Source organism: Somniosus microcephalus, chromosome 2 (assembly GCF_052327205.1).
Source record: "Somniosus microcephalus isolate GS21.2 chromosome 2, FLI_Smic_1.0, whole genome shotgun sequence".
NCBI classification, from domain to species: Eukaryota; Metazoa; Chordata; class Chondrichthyes; order Squaliformes; family Somniosidae; genus Somniosus; species Somniosus microcephalus.
This window is the reverse complement of record NC_140988.1, coordinates 49,555,757-49,581,928: the sequence shown is the minus strand read 5'-3', so window position 1 is coordinate 49,581,928 and position 26,172 is coordinate 49,555,757.

Sequence of the window (26,172 nt, the reverse complement as noted above, 5' to 3'; positions counted from 1 at the left end):
ATTAGGACCACTGATATATACCGTGGACATCGGAGACAGCATAATAAGGCGCCATGCTGACCAAATCATCAAGTCATCCGAAAAGGGACAACCTACACCGCCACTCTATACATCTAACGATGAAGTAGAGATACCCATATCTACCTCCGATCCGGTGATACTGGAGCCCGATGAACCCGACACTGGCCTTCAAGCCGAATCAGCCTTGCCAGAAGAACCTACTACACCACCAGAAACTACTACACCCCCGAGGCGTTATCCGGACCGAGTCAGGAAGCCTCCTGAGAGACTAACTTATAATTAATTAATACAGCAATGTATATTATTTTGCATATAACATGTAATTAATAATTACTTAAAATATGATGTACTAGTTAGCTAGAAGGGGAGGAATTGTGGTGTATGTGCCTTTAAGAGCAATTATGGTGTATGTGCCTTTAAGAGCCCCAGGTGTGCGTAATGCCGGTAATTGCCACTTGGGCTATATAAGCCTGTGTATTGTGTATATCCTTTAGAAACCCCCCCCAGACTTGCTTAGTAAATACCTATGAACCAACTCCTGTCTTCAGTGTCTTTATCTACACACGGACACTACAGTAGGTGCCGAGACTCGAGACTCCAAGGTGTTCTAAAGCCGTGATACTAGTATGGTTAACATTTTTCTGCATTATATCATGTTGCTAAGTGAACTAGGAGATTATTAGTGTCGGTGTTGTAGGACCCTGATCAGGTAAACAGACACCGGGGAGGGGTAGAAACCCCGTCCAACAAGCAAGCGTTACACGTCCGGGCAGTTTTGAGAGAAAGACAAACCCGGACCTCTGAGAACGCTGGCATAGAGTGCGACAAGAAGCTCGGGTATTCTCGGAAGGAAAGAATAGGGGGGCTCTCTAAGGAACAGATCTCCAGACACGAAGGAATGATCGGTGAAGCAGCGGCAATGTCAGGTGAGGAAGTTAAGAGGGGACCTTCGGGCTCCCTCACATATTCTTATATGACAAACCGACAGTCGTTAATTAAGAAGATGCAGAAAGATGGTTGGGATGTGTCACAGACTTTAGAACTCCAGAGAAGCTGGTTGACTAAACAGACAAAGGATAAAACCAAGAAGGCAGGAGTGTTATTAGTACACCAACTAGCAGGACTCATTGAACAAGTAAACGTAATAAAGAAAGTTGCACAAGACAAAGTACAGATGGTTACGGAACTAGAGACAAAGGCGAAATGTCAAGCAAAGATTATAAAGGAATTAGAGTGTAAGGTATACGAGGGGGGGCGAATGGGGACTTGTCCAGACACCACCTCCCTTCCCCCATATTACAGTGCAGAACCAACAGCCCCTGCAGGCGAGGGGGACGTTGAAATAGTCGAGATGGCTCCTGTGAGTCAGGGCGGGACATTGGCTAATCCCACCGCCAGTACCCAATAAAGGCGGAGGCCAGGAAGGCAGTCGTGGACATAGTGAAGGGGCTAGTAGAAAGGGGTATCCTGAGGGAAACCACGAGCACTACTAATTCCCCCACATGGCCAGTAGAGAAACCTGATGGGAGCTATAGGTTGACTATAGACTATACGGCCCTCAACAGGGTCACTCCTAAATTACACCCCATCGTTGCCAGCCCCTCAACAATTTTGAATGGGCTATCCCCTGAACAGAAGATATTCACCGTTTTAGACATAGCTAATGGATTCTGGGCACTCCCATTAGATCCGGAATCACAAGAGAAATTTGCATTCACAGTAGGGGATAAACAATATACGTGGACACGATTGCCACAGGGATTCCATAATAGCCCAGCTATTTTTCACCGCGTCATGAGTGATACCCTAAAACAGATAGAAGTACCTAAAGGAAGCAATATTTTGCAGTACGTCGACAACATACTAAGAGCCTCGGAAACGAAGGCAGACCATCTGGCAACCCTATATTTAGTACTAAGGGCCCTAGAGACGGCTGGCCTCAAGGTAAGCCCTAAAAAAGCACAGATAGCAAAAACTCAGGTCCTGTACCTGGGACATCTAATCTCCCAAGAACTTAAAGAAATGCCACAGGACAGGAAACACGCTGTCCAGGGCATGCCGAGACCCGTAACAGTACGCGGAGTCAGGAAGGTACTGGGGCTCTTTAATTACAGTCAAAATTTTATCCCAGGGTTCGCTAAATTAGCAGAACCTATACAAAGATTAGTGAAAGGGGGTAAACCCGCGTTGGAACCGATAGATTGGGGACCGGAACAAGAGGAAGCTTATACTCAACTAAAGTCTGAGCAAGTATCAGCCCCAGGGCTAGGACTGCCAGATATGAGTAAGGACTTCCACATAGATTGCAACAATGAAGAAGGGTTTTACACAGCAGTAGTTACACAGGATCATGGGGATAAAAGAAGGCCCGTCGCCTACTATTCCACAGCGGAGGGACCGGTAGTCACAGGGCTCTCCTGGTGCATAGCTGCATTGGATTGTGCGGCTTGGGCAGTAAAGGTTAGTGAGCCGATAGTAATGACAGGAAACATTATATTGCACACTAAACACACTCTGGTAGAGATGCTGAATACCGGGAAATTAAGATCCGTCTCGAACATGAGACGTGCCAAGTGGGAGGCCGTCCTCCTCCCTCCGAGTAAAGCACACAGGGGAGAACCCGGCAGAAGGAATACTGGGAACTGGGGAGCCCCACAACTGTGGGGACGTAGATATGAACCTGGAAGAAGATAGGATAAAAGACACCCCTTTAGCGACAGCGGAAGAGACGTTGTACATAGATGGTTCACGCAAGTATATAGATGGGCTGCCCCGAATGGGGTGGGCGGTGGTTAATGGCGAATTAAAAACCGTAGAGTCAGGACGGATTGATGGAGGCCTATCGGCCCAAGTAGCAGAGCTAGTGGCTCTCACCAGGGCACTAGAGTTGTCAGAGAATAAAATTGTGAACATTTACACAGATAGTAGGTATGCCTTTGGGGTGGTCCACGATTATATGACTGCATGGGGTAGGGGGGGATTCATTACTACGGGAGGCAATCCCATAAAACACCAGCTGAGGATAGAAGCCCTCCTAGAAGCTAGCGACAAACCCCAACAGGTAGCAGTAATTAAGATTAAGGCACATCAGAGGGAACCAGACCGGACTAGCCTGGACTGGTTAAATCACCAGGGGAACCAGGCTGCGGACCAAGCAGCACAAAAGGCGCTAGAGCAAGAAAGGATCGAAGAGGTACCAATAGCCGCTGTGAGCAGCTCCGAGGACGAGATAAGTATTGACGAACTCCATGAGGACACCCCCGACGTCGAAAAAGGTACGTGGGAAGAACAAGGCGCAAAGCGGGGAAGCGATAATGTCTGGCGAAAGGATAACAGGGTAATGGCCCCCAAGTGCATTCAAAATACGCTATTAGAACTCCACCATGGGCTTGTACACTCAGGGAGAGAAGCGATGATGGGAAGCCTCAGCAAAGAATGGTGGTGGAAGGGGATGGGAAGAGATATCGCGAGATACTGCCATCGATGTATCACCTGTGCGCAGTATAACCCCGGGCGACCCATAAAAGTCAAAATGGGACATCAACCAAGGCCACGAGGGCCCTGGGAGCATATACAAATAGACTTCACAGGTCCCCTTCCACCGTCACACGGCAAAACATACTGCCTCGTGGTCATAGACCAATTCACCCGCTGGGTAGAGGCTTTCCCCACGTGAAATTGCACCGCTTTGACGGTTGCCAGAGTCTTAGCTGAAGAAGTAATCCCCAGGTGGGGAATACCAATTCAAATGGACTCTGATCAAGGTACCCATTTTACCGGGAGTGTCATAAAAATGGTATGCCAATTAATGGGAATTAAACAAAAATTCCACATCCCATACCACCCTCAAAGTTCGGGCATGGTGGAACGAATGAACTGAACCCTTAAAAATGCATTGGCAAAGGCAATGCAGACGTCGGGGAAAACCTGGACTGAAGTATTGCCCATTATCCTAATGAAGCTGCGAGCCACTGAAAACCGAACGACAGGCTTGACCCCTTATGAATTGATGACAGGAAGGGCGATGCAATTGCCAGAAGGCATCATAACAGGTGGGGCCGATGTAGGCCCTTTAAAAGATAGACTAAAACGATACTGTGGTAAACCACTGTTTGTATTCCACTGTGTACATGCCTGGACATGCCTCGGCTGACTCCTCCCACAAGTCCTAGTATAAAGGTGACTGCTCCCCAGCCCTTTGTATTTCTGGACCGGTCGACCACTCGAGGCAGACCTTCATTCTTTTGTTAATAAAAGCCTTTAGTTACTCTCTTAACTCTCAGTCTTTTATGAGTAATTGATAGCGCAACTGTCGCATTTTCTCTTTCCACCTGTCCGTTCCCCCGGGGGTTGTAACTGGTGGTCCTGCTTGTGGCAATACCCCTAGTTAGCAGGTACTGACGGAGTTCGTCGCTCATAAACAATGAGCCCCGGTCACTATGGATATAGCTGGGGAAACCGAACAGGGTGAAGAGGTCGTTCAGACATTTAATGACCGTGGCACTGGTCATGTCCGGGCAGGGGATGACGAACGGGAAACGGGAGTACTCATCAATAATATTGAGGAAGTACACATTGCGGTTGGAGGAGGGGAGAGGCCCTTTAAAATCAACGCTCAGGCGCTCGAAGGGGCGAGTGGCTTTTATCAGGTGGGCCCTGTCTGGTCTATAAAAGTGCGGTTTGCACTCAGCGCAGACTTGGCAGTTCCTGGTCATGGTCCTGACCTCCTCAATAGAGTAAGGCAGGTTGCGGGCCTTGATGAAGTGGAAGAACCTGGTGACCCCCGGGTGGCAGAGGTCATTGTGGAGGGCCCGCAGTCTATCGATCTGCGCGCTGGCGCAGGTGCCACGCGATAGCGCATCCGGGGGTTCATTGAGCTTCCCGGGCCGGTACAAGATCTCGTAATTGTAGGTGGAAAGTTCGATTCTCCACCTCAAGATCTTGTCATTTTTGATTTTGCCCCTCTGCTTGTTGTTAAACATGAAATCAACTGAACGTTGGTCAGTGAGCAGGGTAAATCGTTTTCCGGCCAGGTAGTGCCTCCAATGACGCACAGCCTCCACAATCGCCTGGGCCTCCTTCTCAACAGCGGAGTGTCTGGTCTCCGGGCCTTGGAGGGTTCGTGAAAAGAAGGCCACGGGTCTCCCCGCCTGATTGAGGGTAGCGGCCAGGGCAAAGTCGGACGCGTCGCTTTCCACCTGGAAGGGGATGGATTCGTCCACTGCGTGCATGGTGGCTTTGGCAATGTCTTCCTTGATACGGTGGAAGGCTAAGCGGGCCTCTGCCGTCAAGGGAAAAGAGGTGGACTTGATCAGTGGATGGGCCTTGTCCGCATAGTAGGGGACCCACTGGGCATAATAGGAGAAAAACCCTAGGCACCTCTTCAGGGCCTTGAGGCAGTGGGGCAGTGGGAGTTCCATAAGGGGACGCATCCGGTCGGGGTCGGGGCCGATGACTCCGTGTTCCACAACACAGCCAAGGATGGCGAGGCGGTTTGTGCGGAATATGCACTTCTCCTTGTTATATGTCAGGTTCAGAAGTTGGGCGGTGCGGAGGAATTTTTCGAGGTTTGCGTCATGGTCCTGCAAGTCACGGCCGCAGATGGTCACATTGTCCAGATATGGGAAAGTGGCCTGCAACGCATTTTGATCTACCATCCGGTCCATCTCCCTTTGGAAGACGGAGACCCCGTTGGTGACGCCAAAGGGAACCCTAAGGAAGTGGTAGAGGCGGCCGTTTGCCTCCAAGGCAGTATACTGGCGGTCCTCAGGGCGGATAGGGAGCTGGTGGTACGCTGATTTCAGGTCAATGGTCGAGAAGACGCGGTACTGCGCGATCTGGTTGACCATATCAGCTATGCGGGGGAGTGGGTAGGCGTCCAGCAGGGTGTAGCGATTTATTGTCTGGCTGTAGTCGATGACCAGGCGCTGCTTCTCGCCGGTCTTAACGACCACAACCTGGGCTCGCCAGGGGCTGGTGCTGCCCTCAATAATCCCTTCCTTCAGGAGCCGCTCCACTTCGGTTTTAATGAAAACCCTGTCCCCGGCACTGTATCGCCTGCTCTTTGTGGCGATGGGCTTACAGTCGGGGGTGAGGTTAGCAAACAGTGGGGGGGGGGGTGACTCTGAGTGTGGAGAGGTTGCACCTGGTGCGCGGCGGGCAATTTGGAAGCTGCTGGCTGCGGACTGTGAGTGGGGGTAGTGGTCCACCGTACGCCATCGTAACACTTTTAAGGTGGCACTGAAAATCTAACCCCAGCAGGACGGCAGCGCAGAGGTCGGGCAGGACCAGAAGTTTAAAATGATCGTACACAGTCCCGTCTACTACGAGTGTCACCACGCAGTAGCCGCTGATGTCCGCCGACTGGGACTCGGAGGCCATAGAAATCCGCTGGTGCGCAGGCAGGACTGGGGGAGAGCAACGCCGCACCGTGTCGGGGTGGATGAAGCTCTCCGTGCTCCCAGAGTCAAAAAGGCAGATTGTATCGTGGCCATTTACCTTAATGTCCATTGTGGAACTGGCCAGCTGGTGCGGTCTCGCTTGGTCCAGTGTAACGGATGCCAGCGTAGGGGTCGGTGTGTCGCTGCGGGTATCAGATGAGGCGGTGTTGGGGGCCTGCTGCGTTCCAGCTGTCGTCCAAGATGGCGGCGTCCATGATCCCCATGTGGCTGGAGGCGTCCAAAATGGCTGCTGTACCGGTGGTTCGCACATGGCCGGGGAGGTCCAAGATGGCGGCCCGCATGGCCCACACGCGGCGCTGCTGGGGTTCGGGGTGGCTTTGGCCCTGCAGACGTTAGCGTAGTGTCCCTTCTTCCCGCAGCCCGAGCAGATCGCGTTTTTCGCCGGGCAGCGCGCTCTGGGGTGTTTTGCCTGGCCACAGAAGTAGCATTTCTGGCCTTGGGGCACTGCTGTCTGGCCTTGGGACACTGCTGCGGTAGTTGGGCCGTTGCTGGGGTGTGGCTGGGGTGGCACGGCGCTATGAGGCGGTCCTACCGTGTCCCAGGCTGTCATTCCCCGCAGCGTCCACGGTGCAGAGGAGTAGGCATCCATGCCCCGGTAGGCTGCATCCAATGATACTGCGAGTTCAGAGGCCTTGTTGAGGTCGAGGTCACTCTGCTCCAACAGTCGCTGTCGGGTGTAATTGGATCTGTGGCCCGCTACAAAAGCGTCCCGGATAAGTTCCTCTGTGTACACGGCGGCCTTTACATCCTTACAACCACAGGCCCGGCCAAGCACAGACAGTGCCTGAAGGTATTCCACGGTCGATTCCCCAGGTTGTTGTTTACGACTCCCCAGAAGGTGCCTGGCGTACACTTCGTTCACTGGGCGCATGTACTGGTCCTTGAGGAGCTTGATAGCGTCCGCGTACGAGGTCGCGTCTTGGATGACCGAGTACACTCGGTGGTTCACTTTGGAGGTCAGGGCATCCAGTTTGTCCTCGTCCGATTTGATTGCTGCGGAGGCGGTCAGGAATTTTTCGAAACACTTAAGCCAGTGAGTAAACTTGGTGGCTGAGTCCGCCTCCCGATGATCTAAGTCCAGGCATGCTGGTGTGAGGATCTTCTCCATTATAAAAATTTTGTTAATAAAATTGATGCGCTATCAATTACTCATAAAAGACTGAGAGTTAAGAGAGTAACTAAAGGCTTTTATTAACAAAAGAATGAAGGTCTGCCTCGAGTGGTCGACCGGTCCAGAAATACAAAGGGCTGGGGAGCAGTCACCTTTATACTAGGACTTGTGGGAGGAGTCAGCTGAGGCATGTCCAGGCATGTACACAGTGGAATACAAACAGTGGTTTACCACAGATACGTTCAGGAACTTAGCACTCAATTAAAGGAGATGCGAAAGAATGTCCGCGATAATCAGGAGGACAAGGATCGGGCACAAGAGCTCACAATGACGGCTTATGTTCCCTCAGCGGGTAGTAAAGTCATGGTGAAAACTCTGCCCAGCAAACCAGGGTTCGCCCCAAAATGGAGTGGGCCATATGAAATCATAATCAGTGGGGATACCTGTGCCTGTCTAGACATAAGGGGTAAAGGAGTATGGAAGCATTGGACACAATTGAAAGTATATAAAGACAACTGACTGGCTACTTTCTGAATCTGTTTTACAGGTGATCTGCATACCCTTTGTCATAAAATTCCTGTAAAGACTGGACTGTAGTGATATATTAATCATGTTTAGAGTATTATGGGTAATGGCGTTATTTTATATTGTCACGGGAAGCGCGGTACCCCATTTACGTAAAGAGAGAGGATTGCATGTAAATACCTTTCTGTATATGTCATATGTCTATGCGAAAAAAATGGGCCAAAGCTCCTGCTGGGTGTGCGCCCATGTGCCCACCCATACGGGGGGAGGAATCCCATTAAGGCCTATCCCCTTTAATGTAGAAGAGATGGTAGGGTGGTTATTATACTCTAATACCACCTGGAATAAGGAGGATACCATACAAACCCAAAATAGCTTGAATCCAGATCAGCTGGAACATGAGTGGAAACAGGCAGGGTATAACCCCACAAACTTTAAAGGATGGTTTCATCCCCAGTACGATAATCAAAGGTATCCAGAAGAGCTATTAGTCAGCACAGGGGGAAAACTAAACAATGCAGAGGGGGAAGTCTGCTTGGTAAACTATGACGAGACAGGGTTAGTGGTTGGATGGAGTAAGTGCAAGTATAATTACACTTTAACCAAAACCAGTACTAAACCACCAGGTGCCCTAGAATGGCACTACGTGGGAACGTTTAATTTATCCGAAGTGCTAAACCGGACTACCAATCTACCCTGGAGGGGAATACCTGGGATCATGTACCAACTTTGGAACAAATTTGAGGCCTATAATAATACCTATTTCATTTGCGGATATAAGGCGTATCCATGGCTTCCACGTACCTGGACTGGGTCATGCTATATAGGATACGTAGTACCGTACATCCATTATTTATCCTCCCTAACCCACCACTATGGGTACCAGTCATTATGGCAACCAGCCAAGCGTGTTAAGAGAGCTATTACGGAAACCGAAAGATTCTGGGCTATAGCATTCCCCTGGTACGGAACAGGAAAAATAGCAAGGGAATCCATAAACATGGCAGCAGTGCTCGAACAAATAGCCAACGATACGGCTGAGTCCCTGAGAGAAATGAGTGCCAAAATGGTGGCGATCCAGACCACCGCCTTACAGAATAGGATAGCCCTAGATTATCTGTTGGCGGCGCAAGGAAGCACCTGTGCCCTGATCGGGACAGACTGCTGTACATATGTCCCAGATAGCTCCGAGAATATCACGAGCCTAGCAAATCATATCCAAGAAGAAATAAAGAAGCTCCATCAACCCACAAGCACAGGGTGGCTTGATTGGTTGCTAGGGAAAACCGGGTGGGGAGCGTGGATGATGCAAGGGATAATAATAATAGTTGTAATTTGTATGTTGATGTGTTGTGCGCTGAGCCTTATGAAGTTGTGTTGCCAAACTGCTATGAAAACCGTGATGCCGATCGCCTCTATCGAGGAGGAACACACCAACCTGCTACCAAGGGATGAAGAACACCAATACGACACTGTCGAAGGAACAACCGAACCCCCGGACATAAGCCAGTGGCTGTAAGCACCGACGAAAGGGGGACCGAGGATGGTCATCTGGGAGCAAATGAATCGTGCTCCAGGACCAAGAGGAGGGATTGTTAGAATAAAATTTTGCTGGACAAGATTGCTGGACAAGATTTTGCTGGAAAAGACACAAACAACAAATTCGCTGACTGGGACTAATTGAATCACTGCACAGTGAGACATGCCACGCTTACGCATGGCTGGAACAAAGTTCGTCTCGTGTCCTGACTGGGACTAATTGGATCACTGAGGACTAACAAGGTTCACTGGTATCCTATCACCGAACTAATCACTTGTATCCTATTATCGAACTAATCACATTCCGCCGGGGAACAAGACGGAACGAAGACCTGAAGAGGCAGAATTGGCAACACAAGTGTGTAAACTCCTGACTGGAGGAAAATAACGATATGCGCTAATAAACGAATTGATTGGATGAATGTAAATGATCTAAAACCAACTTCTTGGAATTGTATATAAGCTCGGCACATACTACAATCGGGGAGAAGGTGCTCTCGCAGACCGCATGGTTGCAGACGCTTCTCCCAGAGCTCTGTCATTTAATAAAGTTGTCTCTCTTACTCAAAGTCTAGTTTCCGAGGAATCATTTTTCCTACAACAAGGTCCAATGCCCCTGCACCACTTATATTCACAATAAGTCAAGCATGGAGGGGTCCCTACGCTCCTGCACCGCTTGTACTATAATTTTAATATCTGTAAAGGGATTGTCATCCAGCCAACGCGTCTGCTAAAAAAAGATGGAAGACAAATGAGCTTCCCTTAACTCCAAACAAGCAGTGAAATATTAACCAGTTCTGTAAATTCTTAGGCTTAAATTGTATTTCCAGCGCAGTTTTAAACACTGTGGGCATTGGTTTCCTGCAGACCCTTTCCTTCTTGGACTAGGGGTGCTTCCTCTCTCGAATCCCATGACTCATTTGTCCCTGGTGCCTTCCGGAACTCTGAAAAAAAAAAGAAAACATCTCGCCAGGTACCCCTGGCTCAGGGAAATGTAATCAGGTCCCATGACCTTGATCCACAATACAATCCTGGAACCGTACCACACTCAAAACTTATACACTAATATATCACGAAAATTAAAATTAACACGTTCTACCTTAATACAAGTTCTACCTTAATAACATGTTCTACTTTAATACATGTTCTACCTTAATGCCATGTTCTACCTTAATTACACGTTCTACCTTAATAACATGTTCTACCTTAAGAAAGCTATATACAAGCGCCGCCCATCTCCGTGCGGCCAGCTCAGTCCCTGGTTGGGCTGCCATAGGCTGCTCCCTGCTGCGTGGCTGGACTTATTACAGCTTCCAGTCCCTTGCAGCTTATGGCTGCTGGTTGGGGACCTCTGCCTTTTGGCCTCTCCCTGACTTGGGAGACCACCCTACTCCACTGGAAAGTGGGTGATCATACTTTCTTGGCTGGGGCAACCGAAGAGATCTCCTAGGGAGTGTTGCCGGGGGGGACTACCCTGGCGAGCAGACCCTTAGCTCAGATCACACTCCCTGCTGGCTAGGGACCTCCTCTTTGGGTCCCTCCCTTCCCAAACCTGGGCTGGGGACAGGCAACTGGTGGCTGTGAGCCTTCCCTTTCAGGTCTAAAACCTGGTTCAGGCTCCTCCCTGGAGTCCCACAAGAGAGGGGGAATCGCTCGGGCCAAGTGCTGGGGAGCTTCTACAATCCCAGCAGCCTGTTCCCCTGCCCCCTGCTTAAACAAACCGCACTGTTTGATATAGCTGGCTGCCTGCCAGTAATCCTGTTCAAAATCATAAATGGCTCCTCCCCCCACCACACAAGCCACAGCGCCTGCCTGTGCCGCCTGTGAACTTGGACCTGCTGTGGGCTGGGAATTTCTATTCTCAGGTTCACTCCCAGCTAGCCGTTTCCCTGTGGGTCCCATTAAGCTAAATGGGACCTTGGTAGACCAGGGTGAATGGGTCAGGTCCTCCGAATGGACCACCGTGCTGGAGGCTCCAGTCTCCACCGAATATCTCCCCTGCACCATCTCCTCCCCCATCTTAACATAGGGCCAGCTCCCCTCAGCATTTTTGCGGGGACACAGGTCAACAGGCTGCGCTGGCTCTAGCCATTGCTGGGAGTGGGATGGGGTCAAAGCACCGATGGTGGCTGCTACACTCCTCTGGCCAGTCAGAAGAGACCACACTGCCTCCAATAGTGACTCGACCCGGGGGGGGGAAATTTCTGTCTCCACCACCTCATCCTCCACCCCCCTTTGCTGCCAGAGCTCCTGAAAGCTCAGACCTGCCGCTGGGCTGATCAGACAAATCATCCCCTTTGCCCTCCTTAAAGCCATCTGCAGGCTTTCTATCTCTGCCCTACAGGGGCCATGATCTGCTTCCTCAAACCCTTGCTCGCAGGCCAACTTATATGCTGCATTTACCTCCCTAACCTTCTCCTCCTGCTCTTCTATTCCTTGTTTGAGGCGAGCGTTCTCCTCCTGCACCCTCATCTCATTGCTCTTGGCCTCTGCCACTAGGCACTTCAGGTATACTGACTCGTACCTCGTGTGGCTTTCACCCTCACTAAACTGGAGCACCAGGCACGCTACCTTGGCCTGGTATTCCTCAACCTCCCTTTCCCTATCCCAACTCTCTGCCCTGGCTTCCCTAAGCCTGCGGGAACCTAACCACAAACAGACCAGTGGGATAAAAAGAAACCCAATAACTGCTGCTCTCTCCAGACTCAAACCACTGTCCGCCACATCGCACACCGTTCCCGATGGTCCTGCCACGGTTGCCTTTTTGTAAGGAATTAGCACACGCTAGCGGGGTTGGGGTTATTTGCCTCTGGCCAGTCAGAAGCCTCTGAGCTGCTCCAGGGACCCCCTTGCGGTTTTGAAGCGCTCCCCTATTCCTCCTGGTTCTGACCACCAGAATTATTTGGTAGCGATGTAGACAGAAAAACGTGACTTGTGGTTTGGGTGCAAAACAGATCAGTATTTATTGAAACAAAAAGAAAGAAACAACTTAAAAATCAATACAGCACAGCTTATGCCTGGTAGAGCACTTCTGCTTAACGCAGTACACTCAGTGTCCATTGGAGCGCTCCTTGCTCAGTGCAACACTCCTTTAAATACAGCACTTTAAAAACAGCTACACAGTGTTTACCACAGCACTTCTCTGCTAGGTACAGCACTCCTTTATTAAAATACAGCACTTTTAAAATACAGCCACTCAGTGTCCACTGGAGCACTTCTCTACTCAGTGCAACACTCCTTTATTAATACAGTTTAAATATAGAAACACATTGTTCACTACAGCACCTTGCTTAGTGGCTTTAACTTAAAACTGCACTTTAATACAGCTACTTTCGGTGTTCACTGAAGCACTTTTCTGCTAGTGCAACACCGTCTTACTTAAATACGGGGTGAGAAACGGACACAACGAGGGAAGATCGACTAAAATCACAGTTCTGACAAAATTCCCACTTAATTCCCACCCCTATAACAATTCTAAGTTGCCTTGTGAAAGGCCAGAAGAATATATGCTCACCAATGAAAATGCCTCCTCCGTGCCCTGCAATCTTTGATCTTCACTGCCCCGAAGTAAAAACACCCCAGTATTTTAAAAGTAAACTGCTGGTGTTCCACTTCTTCAGGCAGACTCCCACGTTGTAGAGAGCATGGAGGCAAGGTCACAGGGAGAGAGAGCTTCTGGGAAGCTATCTTTTATACCCCCTTTTGGGGCCCGCCCAGATCCGGATGTTTCTGGGCTAAAACAATAGGGATCCAACTACCCCATTGTCCAGTAATGGGTTTAGATGAATCACCCATTCATTTTAAACTGTTCCTTTTCTCAATTTAAATGTCTCTTCAAATTGCCTGTGCTGAGCTTTGAATGTATTTTCCATTCATGATGGGTTTTGAATGGAGCTGTCCTGGTTTGAAAAAAAACATGTCTTTCTGTGTTTACTATATAAACAGCTTGGGAGGCTAGTGTAAACAGAAGCCATTGTTAGCCATTGTTCTTGTGGTCAGGCTGAAACCACAGTCAAGTGGTTAATCCTTTGTGCAAACATCTTGTAGCAGTTTCTGTAAACATATCGATTATCTGCTGCAGGGGGGTGGGGACTACCCTTTGATTGGCAGCTCCATTGAACCTTTCTTCCACAGACACAGAAAGCTGTTTTCCAAGTCCTTTTGTCTTCGGCCATGTGGTCTGACGGCCATTTTGATCCCTGGAATTTTAAAGGCATATCACCCAGGGATTCTTTAATCAAAAAATTAATCTTCGGGGCTGTAAATTATTGCGAAATCTTACCCATGGCATCGCTGATTGACGTCATGATCTGCCTACTCTGCATACTACCAGCAGATTCTCACTGCCCCCATGCTAACACCATCACCAAGAGGGCATCCGGCGCGACTCGCACCATAAGTGTGCACACATGCAGTGGACGCCATTGTGGATCCGAAATGGCACTCAATGTCGAAACAGCGGGCACTTCGAAGCTGAATTTTGAGGCTGATGCCTTTTTCTCGGGTCTCTTCTCCCTCTTAAAGAGAAAAGGTTTGTACACACATGTTGAAATAGATTGGGGGAAAATGATATATTGACACATTACCAAAAAAATGTAGATAATCCTGAAATATTGAATTTTGAAAGACATAAATGTCTAGTAATGTTATACAAATAATCATAAATTAAGTGGAATAGGTTGGATCAGCCTCAGCTGAGCTCCTGATGGGCTTGCATCTGTTAGAAATGACAATAATTCTGCACAAATCTCTCCACAAATCTGTGTGTAAAATAGAGTTATAATTTTTGTACCTAAAGAAAATGCTCTCTTGGGATAACAGTTAATGTGCATTATTGAAGCAGGCCAGAAGAAACTCTGTGCATAACCTTTGTCATACCTTTTGCAAAGTTGAAAAAATGTTCTATTGTTTGGTATTAAGTTACATTCTATCAAAGGCTTTCTTTTTAATGTCATTAAACATTCGGTTAGGCCTTTACAAGATTTATACAGGGAACAGTGAATACCTGGGAATGATTACAAGTCAGCAATCTAATCGAGAGCTTCTGATAATATCATTAACTAGGCAAGTTAAACTCAAATGGTTCATAACTGTTATCTGAATTTAGAGATTAGATTCACATGTTGAAATCACTTCCTGATATCTGTTTTTCATTTCTAAATTTACGTAAGTTTATTATTCGGCTTGTGTGCCAGTATTTCGCTTTGTCAGGCTGTTGACTGACACCATCTTATCGATGTGTTGTGTATTTATCCTGTAGGATTCATAATTATGACTCCACAACTGAAAAATTATAGAAAAATAATAATTTGCAGTTATTAAGATGTTCTGTGGTCCAGGAATGTTGGGGGAAAATTTGGTCACGCCCCATTTGGGGCGCTAACTTCGCCGGGGCGCTAAAAGTAGTGCCCCATGCCATAACTTGAGTAGTAGCACCCCAAGCAGGAGGTGGGGCACTACTGGAAGCATTCCCCAACCTTCCTGGGGCTCTACCATTCAATATCGCGGTGCTACGTGCAACAGCGCCACAAGCGTCGGCACATAGCGCCGCGGTATTACAGGCCTCCCTCCCCTGATTAAAGGGGAGGGGCCTAGCACTGCACGCACCGGGGCCCTGCTGGACCACTGGGGAGCGGGGAGCCGGGAAAACAGCCTGGCACTCAAGAGGAGTGCCAGGCTGAGCGATCGCGGCCACCACCCCACATGAGGAAGCGAGAGGGGGCAGGTGCCAAAAAAAATGGCCACCCGGCAACTGCCCTTTAATTTGCGCTACCTGAGCCGCAAAAACGCCACGCTGACACTGTCGGTCATATCATCCGGTGGTAGGTCAGGGGGCGCAACTGAAGTTTGCGGCTGGGACATGAGCGGAGTGCTGAGCACAGCAATGACGTCATTGCCGAAGGCGCAGCGCTGCGGGGCTCTACCAGCTACCACCACCGCTAACCTCCCACTGAATTGCACAGGAGGCGTTAGTGGTGCCACACCCAGGCACTAGGGGCTTTGCGCCCCATTAGCGCCCCCGTGGGCTCTAACAGGAGGCACAAAGCAACCCAATTTTTCCCCCATTATGTTCTTACTGCACTTGGAGACTGAGAAAAAGTGCAAGGCACTCCTATAAGTTAATAGAATAAGAAGGCTAATGATCTTGGCTCAAATATCACCAAACTATAGTTGAGGGAGGTTAGTTGGCCCATCTAGCCTGTTCCTTCTATAAACACCTACACACCCCATCACAATCAGCTGAGTGTATATCTACTAAATCAAGCCCTGGGTGGTGCAAAATAGTGCAAAGTGTTTGTGCCATGGTGGAGGAAGCTATAGATAGAGACAGAGAGGGGTAGCATTAATAGAGGGGTCTTTGGTGCGTGCAGTGCTGTAGTTCAATCTTTATAGTTAGCATAATGGATGATGCTTTAAAATGTTGCCATCATTGCTTCATATAGATGTACCTTCCTGTGATCAATGTTCCCGCTAAGGTGCACAGCCGTGCAGTAATCTCAACGGTCCCGTGCAGGCCGCTCACCGGCTTTCCCAGTGTAAATCCCGCGCATTCGCAGAAATTTAAAGGGGCTGCACATTAAAAGAAACAGGCCGTGCAGAACAAAGCGCCGCTTACAGGGAACATTACCCATGGTGTGTCACATGACTCCAGGAATCCAAAACAAGTGCCAAGTCCAAATATAATTCATTGCAAGTAAATAATTTATATTCAGTCATAACATCTGGTGTAGAAATAAAATGTCTTTGTGTCATCCAAATCTGAGCTGCTGCCGTGCTCCATCACTGGCTCTAGTATCCCAATAAATTGTTCAATCTAACACCAGCAAAATGCATTCCAATTACCAAATCATATTAAGCTGCTTTTGGAATCGTTGGACATAGGCACTCATCCTTTGATCTTCTCAGTACATTCTCCCAAAATAGCATCAAGAACTGCCAAACCGGCCCAACACATATGGGAAATCTTAAAATGATGGGCTGATGACTCTGCTTCACTTAATTGTGGAACACAAACTAATGAGTGGAACTAGAACCAGAAGCATTAACGCTTGTGCCATGGCCAATACTTGTCCCTCAATCAACATAATTAAAACAGACGATCTAGTCATTGTCTCATTGCTGTTTGTGTAAGCTTCCTGTACACAAATTGGTTGCTGCGTTTCCTACATGACAAAAATGACTATTCTTCAAAAGTACTGCAGTGCAGTTGTAAAACACTTTGGGAGATCCTGAAGTTATGAAATGTGCTATATAAATACATTTCTTTCTTTATATAATGTTATGCAAGTTGCTGTTATCTATAATGGCCCAAAATAATTCAACACTAATGCAATCACCATGTCATTGTAACTTATGATTAAGGTTGAAACCTTACTGTGGCTGACAGCAGATGCAAGGTTGCAACTCATTGTGAGAGTGATCTCTCCAAGGCTTTGAAATAGCTATTGAGCTAACTATAAAAAACAAGAGAAGGACAGGCAACCAACACAGTTTGAATCCAGGACTGGCAGGACCCATGATATATGGTGAAACAGATAGGAATAAACACTGAGAGATTTCTTACACTAATAAACATACCAAGTGAATGAGATACAGAATTGTGTGGCACAAAATTCCTCGCACTAGAAACGAGCTATCCATCACGGTAGTGACAGGATCATTGAATGTACTGAAGTGAAAATAAGCAGGAAGTGTTTTAGTGCATCTTAATGACTGACGAAGAGAGATCAGGAAACCCCCACTCTTTTAAAGCCCATCTCTATGTTTCACAGACGGTAGTAAAAGTTGTTCACATTATGCTGATATACTTCTCTGATAAATCTGTGTCAAATTGTTTTACATTGCACTTGTTACACCTAATCTAAAACATGCAGACTGAATCTCTTGTAAATGCTCTACCATTTCATATCACCTTTAGTATCTTCATATCTCCCTTCTCCTTTAAATTTCAGAAGGTAGTTTGACAGATTAATTGACAAGAATAAGTTAGTCACTGTAAGATTTTAACCATGATGATATTTTGTTTAATGACTAGTTAATAAGGATCCAGTATGAACCCATGCGCCTCCACAACAAACTTCTTTCAAGAGTAAAATAAAAGTAATTTGAATTGCAAATTAATATCTGATCACATGTATAGCTCATTAAAATATTTTGTTGTGTCTGTACCATAATGATTGACAGAGATGGATAGGAATTAGCAAACTCTCCCCATCTTTATTCTGTTCTTTCATTCAAAACTAGTGAAGCTGAAAGTGGAATAAAAAGCTCCTTTGTACTCATTTTGTTAAATCCTCGCAGTCGTGCTGAAGATCTAAACATTATTCATGGAGGTAATGTAGAAGAAAAGCAGCTGAGAACTTCACAGACAGTTCCAAGGCAAGAGAAACCGCTTCTTGGCAGACCGGCTTCTCAGAAACCTCACATTCCCATATAGTGCAAATTATGCACCATTACACAAGTTTCTTTAACTAATTATCATCTTGTAGAAAAGGGGGGTGGTGTTAGGTGTGATTTTGGTTGCCCCTGGGGTTTGTCCCTGGCCAGTCAGAAGTATCTGAGCTGCTCCAGGCCCCGTGCGGTTTCGAATCGCTCCCTTTTCTGTTTCTGGTTCTGACCGCCGGACTTATTTCAGTAGCGATGTAGACAAAACAAGACTCATGGTTGGGTGCAAAGAAGACCAGTATTTATTGAAATAAAGAATAAATTGAAAATAATGATGAATACAGCACACTTTTACTTAATACAGCACACCCTTGCTTAATATAGCACACCTTTGCTTAATACAGCACACCTTTACTTAATACAGCACACCTTTGCTTAATACAGCACACCTTTGCTTAATACTGCACACCTTTGCTTCATACAGCACACTTTTGCTTAATACAGCACACTTTTACTTAATACAGCACAACCTTTGCTTAATGGGGAGGAGAAACGGACACATCGAGCGAAAATTGACTAAAATTACAATTTAACAAAATTCCCCTTTAATTCCCACCCCTAATACCTATCTAGGTTGCCTTGTAATGGGCCAGAAAGCTTATGCTCACCAGTGAACGCCTGCTCCGTCCCCCTGTGGCCTGTCTTAGATTCTTCACCGCCCTGAAGTAGAGATACCCCAGTAATTCAAAAGTAACTGCTGGTATTCCACTTCTTTGGGCGGGCTGTTGAGCTGTTCCTCTTGTAGGCAGGGCATCGGAGGCAAGGCAGCAGAGAGAGAGAGAATGGCTTCCTGAGGGGCTATCTTTATACCCCATTGGGAGCCGTTATCTTTGCGCCAAAATCTGGATGTATCTGGGCTATACAAAAGAGACCGATCTGTCCCCATTGACTGTAATGGGTTTGAATGTGTTTCCCATTCGTTCAAACTGGTATGTGCTCAGTTTAAAATGTCTCAAGTGCTGGACAAACAAATCCTTAAGTGTTCAGTCAACAGCACTCAAGTGCTTTGTAAACAATCCATTGTCTTGTGGTCACCGCCCAACCGCAACTGATTGATAGCTTTAAGTACTTAAGCCCTTGAGTCAACACTGTTGAGAGCTTTGTAAACAAACAATCCTTTGTTCCTCTGTTGAACTTCCTAAACCGCAGTTGATTGACAGTTTTAAGTACCTCAAGTACTTCAGTCAGTGATGGGAGATGTTCAGGCAGGCTGCCTTTGTCTTCTGCCACGAGGCCTGACAGCCATTTTTGATGCCCTGGGTTTTTAAGGTACATTCCAACCAGGTTTTCTTTTAATCAAATAATCTTCGGGGGCTGTAGAAATTTCCAAAATTTTGCAAAACCTTACATCTATAACCCAGTTTATATTTGTACTTCTGACACTCTGGCCATCCCTACCTCTGACATCATCTCACACCTCTATGTATAAAGCATACTCCCATCACACCAAGACATACTTCATTACAGATGTAAAAGAGAAAGAAAGCCAATCATTGACATGGAATTTGCAATTTTCCTGTACTTTGCAATCTATAAAGTTTCCAGAAAAAACAGCAACTAAACTTTGATTGACCTGGGGCTCTGTCTATTCGACAAAATTTGTAGCCTTAAAGGATCACAGCTCCACCTTAGCGTCAGAATAAAATGTGCATTAACATGGAAGGACACTCCTGGCCTATTAAGAGATTCGACATACCATGAGTAATCATAGAATCATAGAATAGTACAGCACAGTTCACGGAGGATCCTGCTAATTCTTAAATAAAAAGAAAAATTGCTGAAAATATACAATAGGGCAGTCAATATCCAAAAGGGACAGACAGATTAACATTTCAGGCCAGCCCATTGCTCTCCATCAGCAATCAACCACTTCATCAGAATGCAAATTCCCCATTTCTCGCTAAAAGTCATTACCAGTTATTTCCATGGGGGTTCAACCAATCTCCTGTGGTAACTTTAGCAGAAGATTAGCTGAAACCCTGGAGAAATTATGTAAATGGCTGTTCATGCTGTTTCTCTGTAATTTCCACCAATCATCTGCCAAAGTAACGGCGGGAGTTTAGGAAATCCCAGCAAGTTTTATAGAACAGAAACAGGGAATTGACCTTGTGCTGGCTTTTTGGAAGATTCAATTACCCTACCTTTTCCCAAAACCCTTCTAAATTATACTTTATCAAACATATATATCCACATCCTTTTTAAAAGCTAATGGCCCAGAAATTCGGGTCTCCACGGGTGAGTACACACGGGGTACTCACCCGTAGGCTGAATGGAAGTGTCGGTTTCCTGCATGCACTGCGCATGTGCAGGAAAACGGCACTTCCGATCCTCTGAACGAAGGGGTTCAGAGGTCGAACGCGATCGCAGGGGAGGCTGCGCGTGCACTTTGAACTTCGTTTTTTTTTGCAGGTTTTCACGTGAGGTTAAGCCTGCAGGATTTACACATTTAAAAAGCAGGCGTAAGGCCTGCTTTTTACAAGGTAAGTGGCCAATTAATTAAAATTAAAAAAAATTTCCACAGGTTTATTTTTTTTAAATACTTTAAAGCAAGGTAAGTTTATTTTTAGCCCCGTTAGAATATAAAATTATTTTTTCAAAAATTTAAATTATTGTTTAAAATAGTTATTTAATGTAATTTATAGCTTATTTAAAAAGTGTGATTTAAAAAAAAAATTATTTGAAGGTTTACTGCTATTTTGGGGCCCGTAGTATTTATAAGTTTTGACAGGTCTTCCTGTCAATCTTATGAATGGGCTTTTCCCTCCTCCGATTGGCTGCCCATGGATCAAGTGATTGCAGGGGACACATCACACTAACTATGCCCCTGGGACACGCAAGCACAGTGCGCCGGCAGCTGGGCCAGGCCCCGGAGATGAATTCCACGGGGCCCTACAGCTCAACTGCCGGCGCGCAAGGTAAGTGCAGGTCGGGGGCTTGCACCCGCGGGAAGCCCCCAACTCGAATTTCTGGGCCATTATGGATTCTGCTTCCATCACTGTTTCTGGTAAGGCTTTCTATGTACTAACAAACTACTATGTTTAAAATAAACACATCTCTTAACCCTCCTTAACCCCTTAGTTCATTTGGTGATGATTTGAAATGCTAGTTATGACCCACAATCAATGAAACTAATTTTTCCTATTACCTTATCAAAATCCCTGTAATTTTGAATAACTCTAATAGATCGCCTCTTAATCTTCTTTGTTCTAATGAAAAGATTTTCAGTTTCTCTAGCCTCTACTTATAACTAAAGCTTCCCATCCTTTATGTCATCTTAGTAAATCTCTTCTGCACCCATTACATGGCCTTGACCTCCTTCTTAAACTGCAGATGTATACATTCTACATTATTAGTTACAGGGATGATTTTTGCTGAGTACTTCAGGCGCTAAAGAGCCATTGAGGCAGCCAAGGTGGGGTTTTAAGCTGCAATGCCAGTTTAGTCCATGTTTAGTGCAAGATGCCATGTTGGTAAAGGAGTTGAGGCCATCGCTAGGAACGACCACCCAGAGGCTCGTTAAACAGCTGATTGCCACTTAAAATGCCTGCTAGCACTCATTAAAGAGGCTGCACGACATTTTGGTGGCTAGCACTTCAACTAATGCCCTCTCCCAACAGTGACCACCTGTTTGGGAGTAAACACGCTATTGATGTTCATTGCAGCTGGAACTGTGAAGAGGACCTCTGAAAGACATCAGCAGACTTTCTGGGACACTTTGTCAAGACTTCACCAGCACTCGAGCAACATTTAAACAGGAAATTCTCTGAGGACTTCACCTAAAAAGAGTAAGTGCTGTGCTACTCCACCTTACTGGGCACCTCGTGGAAAAGGAGAAAGGGAGTGCTTGGTCTTGGGCATCTTGCTCGGGGTCCCCCTTGGTCTGGATGAGGAATGGAAGGAGGACATGAGGCCAGGCAGAGCAGCACCAGCTTCTGCAAGAGAGAGGGGCAGGAGGTCGAGGTGGCGTCCTGCCCCTACAGGTACAGGACTTCCCTACATCTCTCTACCTCCTCCACCAGGACCTCCAGTGCCACATCAGAGAATGTGTGCTCCATGAGCCCTCCTGCAACGTGCCACTGTGTGCCAGCCAGAGCACTTCACATCCTCAGTGGAGTGGATGCAAGGCGCCCACATATACTGCTTTGCAATAATTGCATCTAATCAACACTCCTGTGCTAAACATGCAGCTTTCTTGTTTAGCTCCTCCAGGCAAGTTCAAGTTATGGTAATCAGCAATTAGGAATTGTGGGCTAAATCCAGACTTTCAAACAGGCTTGTCTGATTAGCACTGCGCCCATTTAGCGTGTGTTTTCACCCTTTGGCCAAAATAACCCCCCAGGTATGTACTGTGCTGAGAACAGTTGGAGAGAGTCTTTCATTTGTTCTCTACTTGTATGTGCACTGTAACACTCATGGGTACCGGCCCTAAAATAGTGCTTAAAATGATGATACCGGATGCCTCTCGATGAACAATAATCCAATTGAGGCGTTCCATCATTTTTTTTGCATATATTACAGTTGGTTTACATTTTTTTAAAGCTAAGTGGCATCTGGTACAGCTTGTAATATAGCAGATTGTGAATCTTTCAGGGAAAATGCATTTTCTCTGTTCCTCTGTGAATACAGTATTGTACACAAAGTACATATTTAGTGACTAACCTCCCTTTTTCTGAATTCTATGATGCAGGTACTCTCAGATTGTTAGTACTGTATAGTATTACCAATGAATCATAATAGTATACTAAACAGCAGTGATTAATCCTGGCCCAAACCATTCATTATTCAACATGTATTTCAGGAATGGGATTGACTAGACACCTGGTTCAGATTTGATTCAGATTTAATCTTTCAAATTCTATGTAAGTGAAAGGAAGAAAACATGAAGAAATAAAACTTTTTTAAAAAAACTGCTCCAGTCAGCAGACCACACTGATTATAATGAGTTAACCTGAAAAATATTACACAATCACTGAACTGGTTATTCACTGGACTTCCTGCATAAGAGAATTTCTGATGGGCATGACAAAAGTAAATGTAGCTGATTTTAGATATAAATAATGGGTAATTTAACCCCACCTGGCTGCAACGATGCAGATGGGGGTTGGGGTGGTGTAAGATGGTGGGGTAGTTCGTGACGCTTTCCCGATATGCCCCACCCCCCAAAATCCTAACTTGGCTAAATTCTGGCATGGAACGGATGCCTTTCATTGACAAAGTTGTGTTCCATCGTTACTGGAATAAATGCCACTGGCTTTGACTCCATCCATGGCGCAGGTCAAATTAGAAGGAGGACAAGCTGCTTATGAAAAGATAAGAAGAATATGTGAGAACAGGAAAGTCATTCTAATGGAAAATTTTAACCAACCAAACATAAACCAAAGTGTTTGCTCCTCCTGGCTCCACAAACCTAGTAAACTAATGCGGGCCACAGCCATCCGGGTATCCTCGCCCGCCACCACCCCACACCACACCCCGCACCACCCCCCCCCCCCGACTGCAAGATTCTACGAAGGCGACAGAATTCCTAAGGCCCCAACCGGCAAGCTGTATCAGGAAGTCCAATTGGTGTCTGCAACTTACCGGTTTGATGTGGCCCGAGGCCCAGTTTTGAGTGAGTCTCGAGCCAATGTCTTCGGGCGCAAATTCCAATCGCATCACCCGTCTTGCATCTGTTTTCGCCGCTACGCCAATTTCTCGCCATGATGTTGAATGTGCAGGATAAATAAAAAGTGGTTGAAAAACAGAAAAGGAAAGGAAAGGGCTTGCAATTAAATAGCACCTTTTACATCCTCAGGTTAACTCAAAGCACTTTACAGTAAATTACATACGTTTGTAGTCACTGTGTGGAGGGAAATGCAGCAACCAATTTGTGTACAGTAAGATCCCATAAACATCAATGAGATAAATTACCACATGTTCGGTTTAGGTAGTGATGGATGATGCATATATGTTAACAGGGCAACTCCCAGGTCCTTACTCAAACTCAAAGCTATGGGGATTCAGGTTAAACCGTGGAATGGATAAGAAACTGGCAGCAGGGTAGAATACAATATGTACTTGTTAGAGGAGTTATGTCAGGGTGGGGAGAGGGAGTACTGAGTGGGTTGCCCCAAGGCTCAGTGCTGAGACCACGACTGTTTCTCATTTACATAATGAACAGAAACTTCAGAACAGAACTCAGAAACTCAATGGTATAACGGCAGATGGGCAATGGAATTGGAGAAAGTGGCTCAGAAACTATGTTCAGTTGGAAAAATAGGTATATGAGAAAACCGCTGGCAGATTAAATTTAATGCAGAAAAGTGCTAGGATACTGCACATAGGATGTAAAAATAAGCAATGTGCATACTCTATGAATGATGTTGAAATAGCTAAGGATGAAGTTGAAAGAAACATAAGAGGTTGAAGAAGGCCCTTGCTTGGTTCCATTCTTATCTATCGAATCATACCCAGAGAATCACCTGCAATGGCTTCTCTTCCCACTCCCACACCATCTAGAGCCCTGGCCCCCTTCTATTCCTCATCCACATGCTGCTCCTCGGCGACATCATCTGAAAACAAAACATCAGGCTCCACATGTACGCTGATGGCATTCAGCTCTATTTCACCACCACCTCTCTTAACCCCTCCACTATCTCTGATTTGTCACACTGCTTGTCCGACATCCAATATTGGATGAGCAGAAATTTACTCCATCTAAATATTGGGAAGACTGAAGCCATTGGGCTGAAAATTCAGTAGGGTTAGCGCCCATTTTGCGGCGCTAGAGGGCCTAGCGCCGCAATGATAGCCGTTTCTGAAATTCACTTCGGTGCTGCCATCGGCTTTAGCCGGTTGCGCTGCGCCGGCACCGATGACGTCATCGGTGTGCGCAGCATCCCGGTTGCCGTGGCAACGCGCCCGAACGCCAAAATTCAGTTGCGGCCGCCTCGCCCGTGGCAGCCGCAACTAAGACTCTGGCAACCGAGTCTTACACAAGTTAGCGCCGGCGCATTAAGGTCGCGCGGCGGCCGGCCGCTTTCCCGCCGGCCGCCTGCCCGCACCTCCCTCCCCAGACTCCTCCACCCCCCCCCCCGCGGAACAGATGCGTCTGGCCTGCAAGCCCGGCACTTGTCCGAGGTGCCGGGCTCATTTTTGAAAAAATCAAACGGCCAGCGATCGGGTGAAGGCAGCGCCTCCTTAACGGGAGGAGGAGGCCTGCACTTCCCCAGCCTGCCGCACCGCATCGGGTGCCGCAGCGCCGGATTAGCGCCGCAATGCGGCACTCAGCGCCCATTGGGAGGCACTCACGCCCGCCAGTAGCGCCGGCAGCCGTCTGGGCGCGGCGCTACTGAATTTTTGGCGCGCGCAAGGGAATTAGCGCCGGTGCTAAATTTCCAGCGCTAAAGCCCTGGCGCGGCGTCAACTCAATTTCTAGGCCCTTATCTTTAGTCCCTGCCACAAACTCGGCTGACAGGAAGCAAAGAGTTGGAATAAATGGGTCTTTTTCCGAGTGGCAAGCAGTGACTAGTGGGGTACTGCAGGGATCGGTCCTAGGACCCCAGCTATTCACAATATATATAAATGATCTAGACGAGGGAACTAGATGTAATATCTCCAAGTTTGCAGATGACACAGAGCTGGGTGGGCGTGTGTGCTGTGAGGAGGATGCAGAGAAATTCCAGTATGATTTGGACAGGTTGGGTGATTGGGCAGATACATGGCAAATGCAGTATAATGTGGATAAATACGAGGTTATCCACTTCGGTGGCAAAAACAGGAAGACAGATTATTATCAGAATTGCAATAGATTGGGAAAAGGGGAAGTGCAACGAGACCTGGGTGTCCTTTTGCATCAGTTGCTGAAGGTAAGCATACAGGTGCAGCAGGCGGTTAAGAAGGCAAATGGTATGTTGGCCTTCTTAGCGAGAAGATTTGAGTACAGGAGCAAGGATGTCTTGCTGCAGTTGTACAGGGCCTTGGTGAGACCATACCTTGAGTATTGTGTGCAGTTTTGGTCGCCTTATCTGAGGAAGGATGTTCTTGCCATGGAGAGAGTGCAGTGAAGATTCACCAGGCTGATACCTGGGA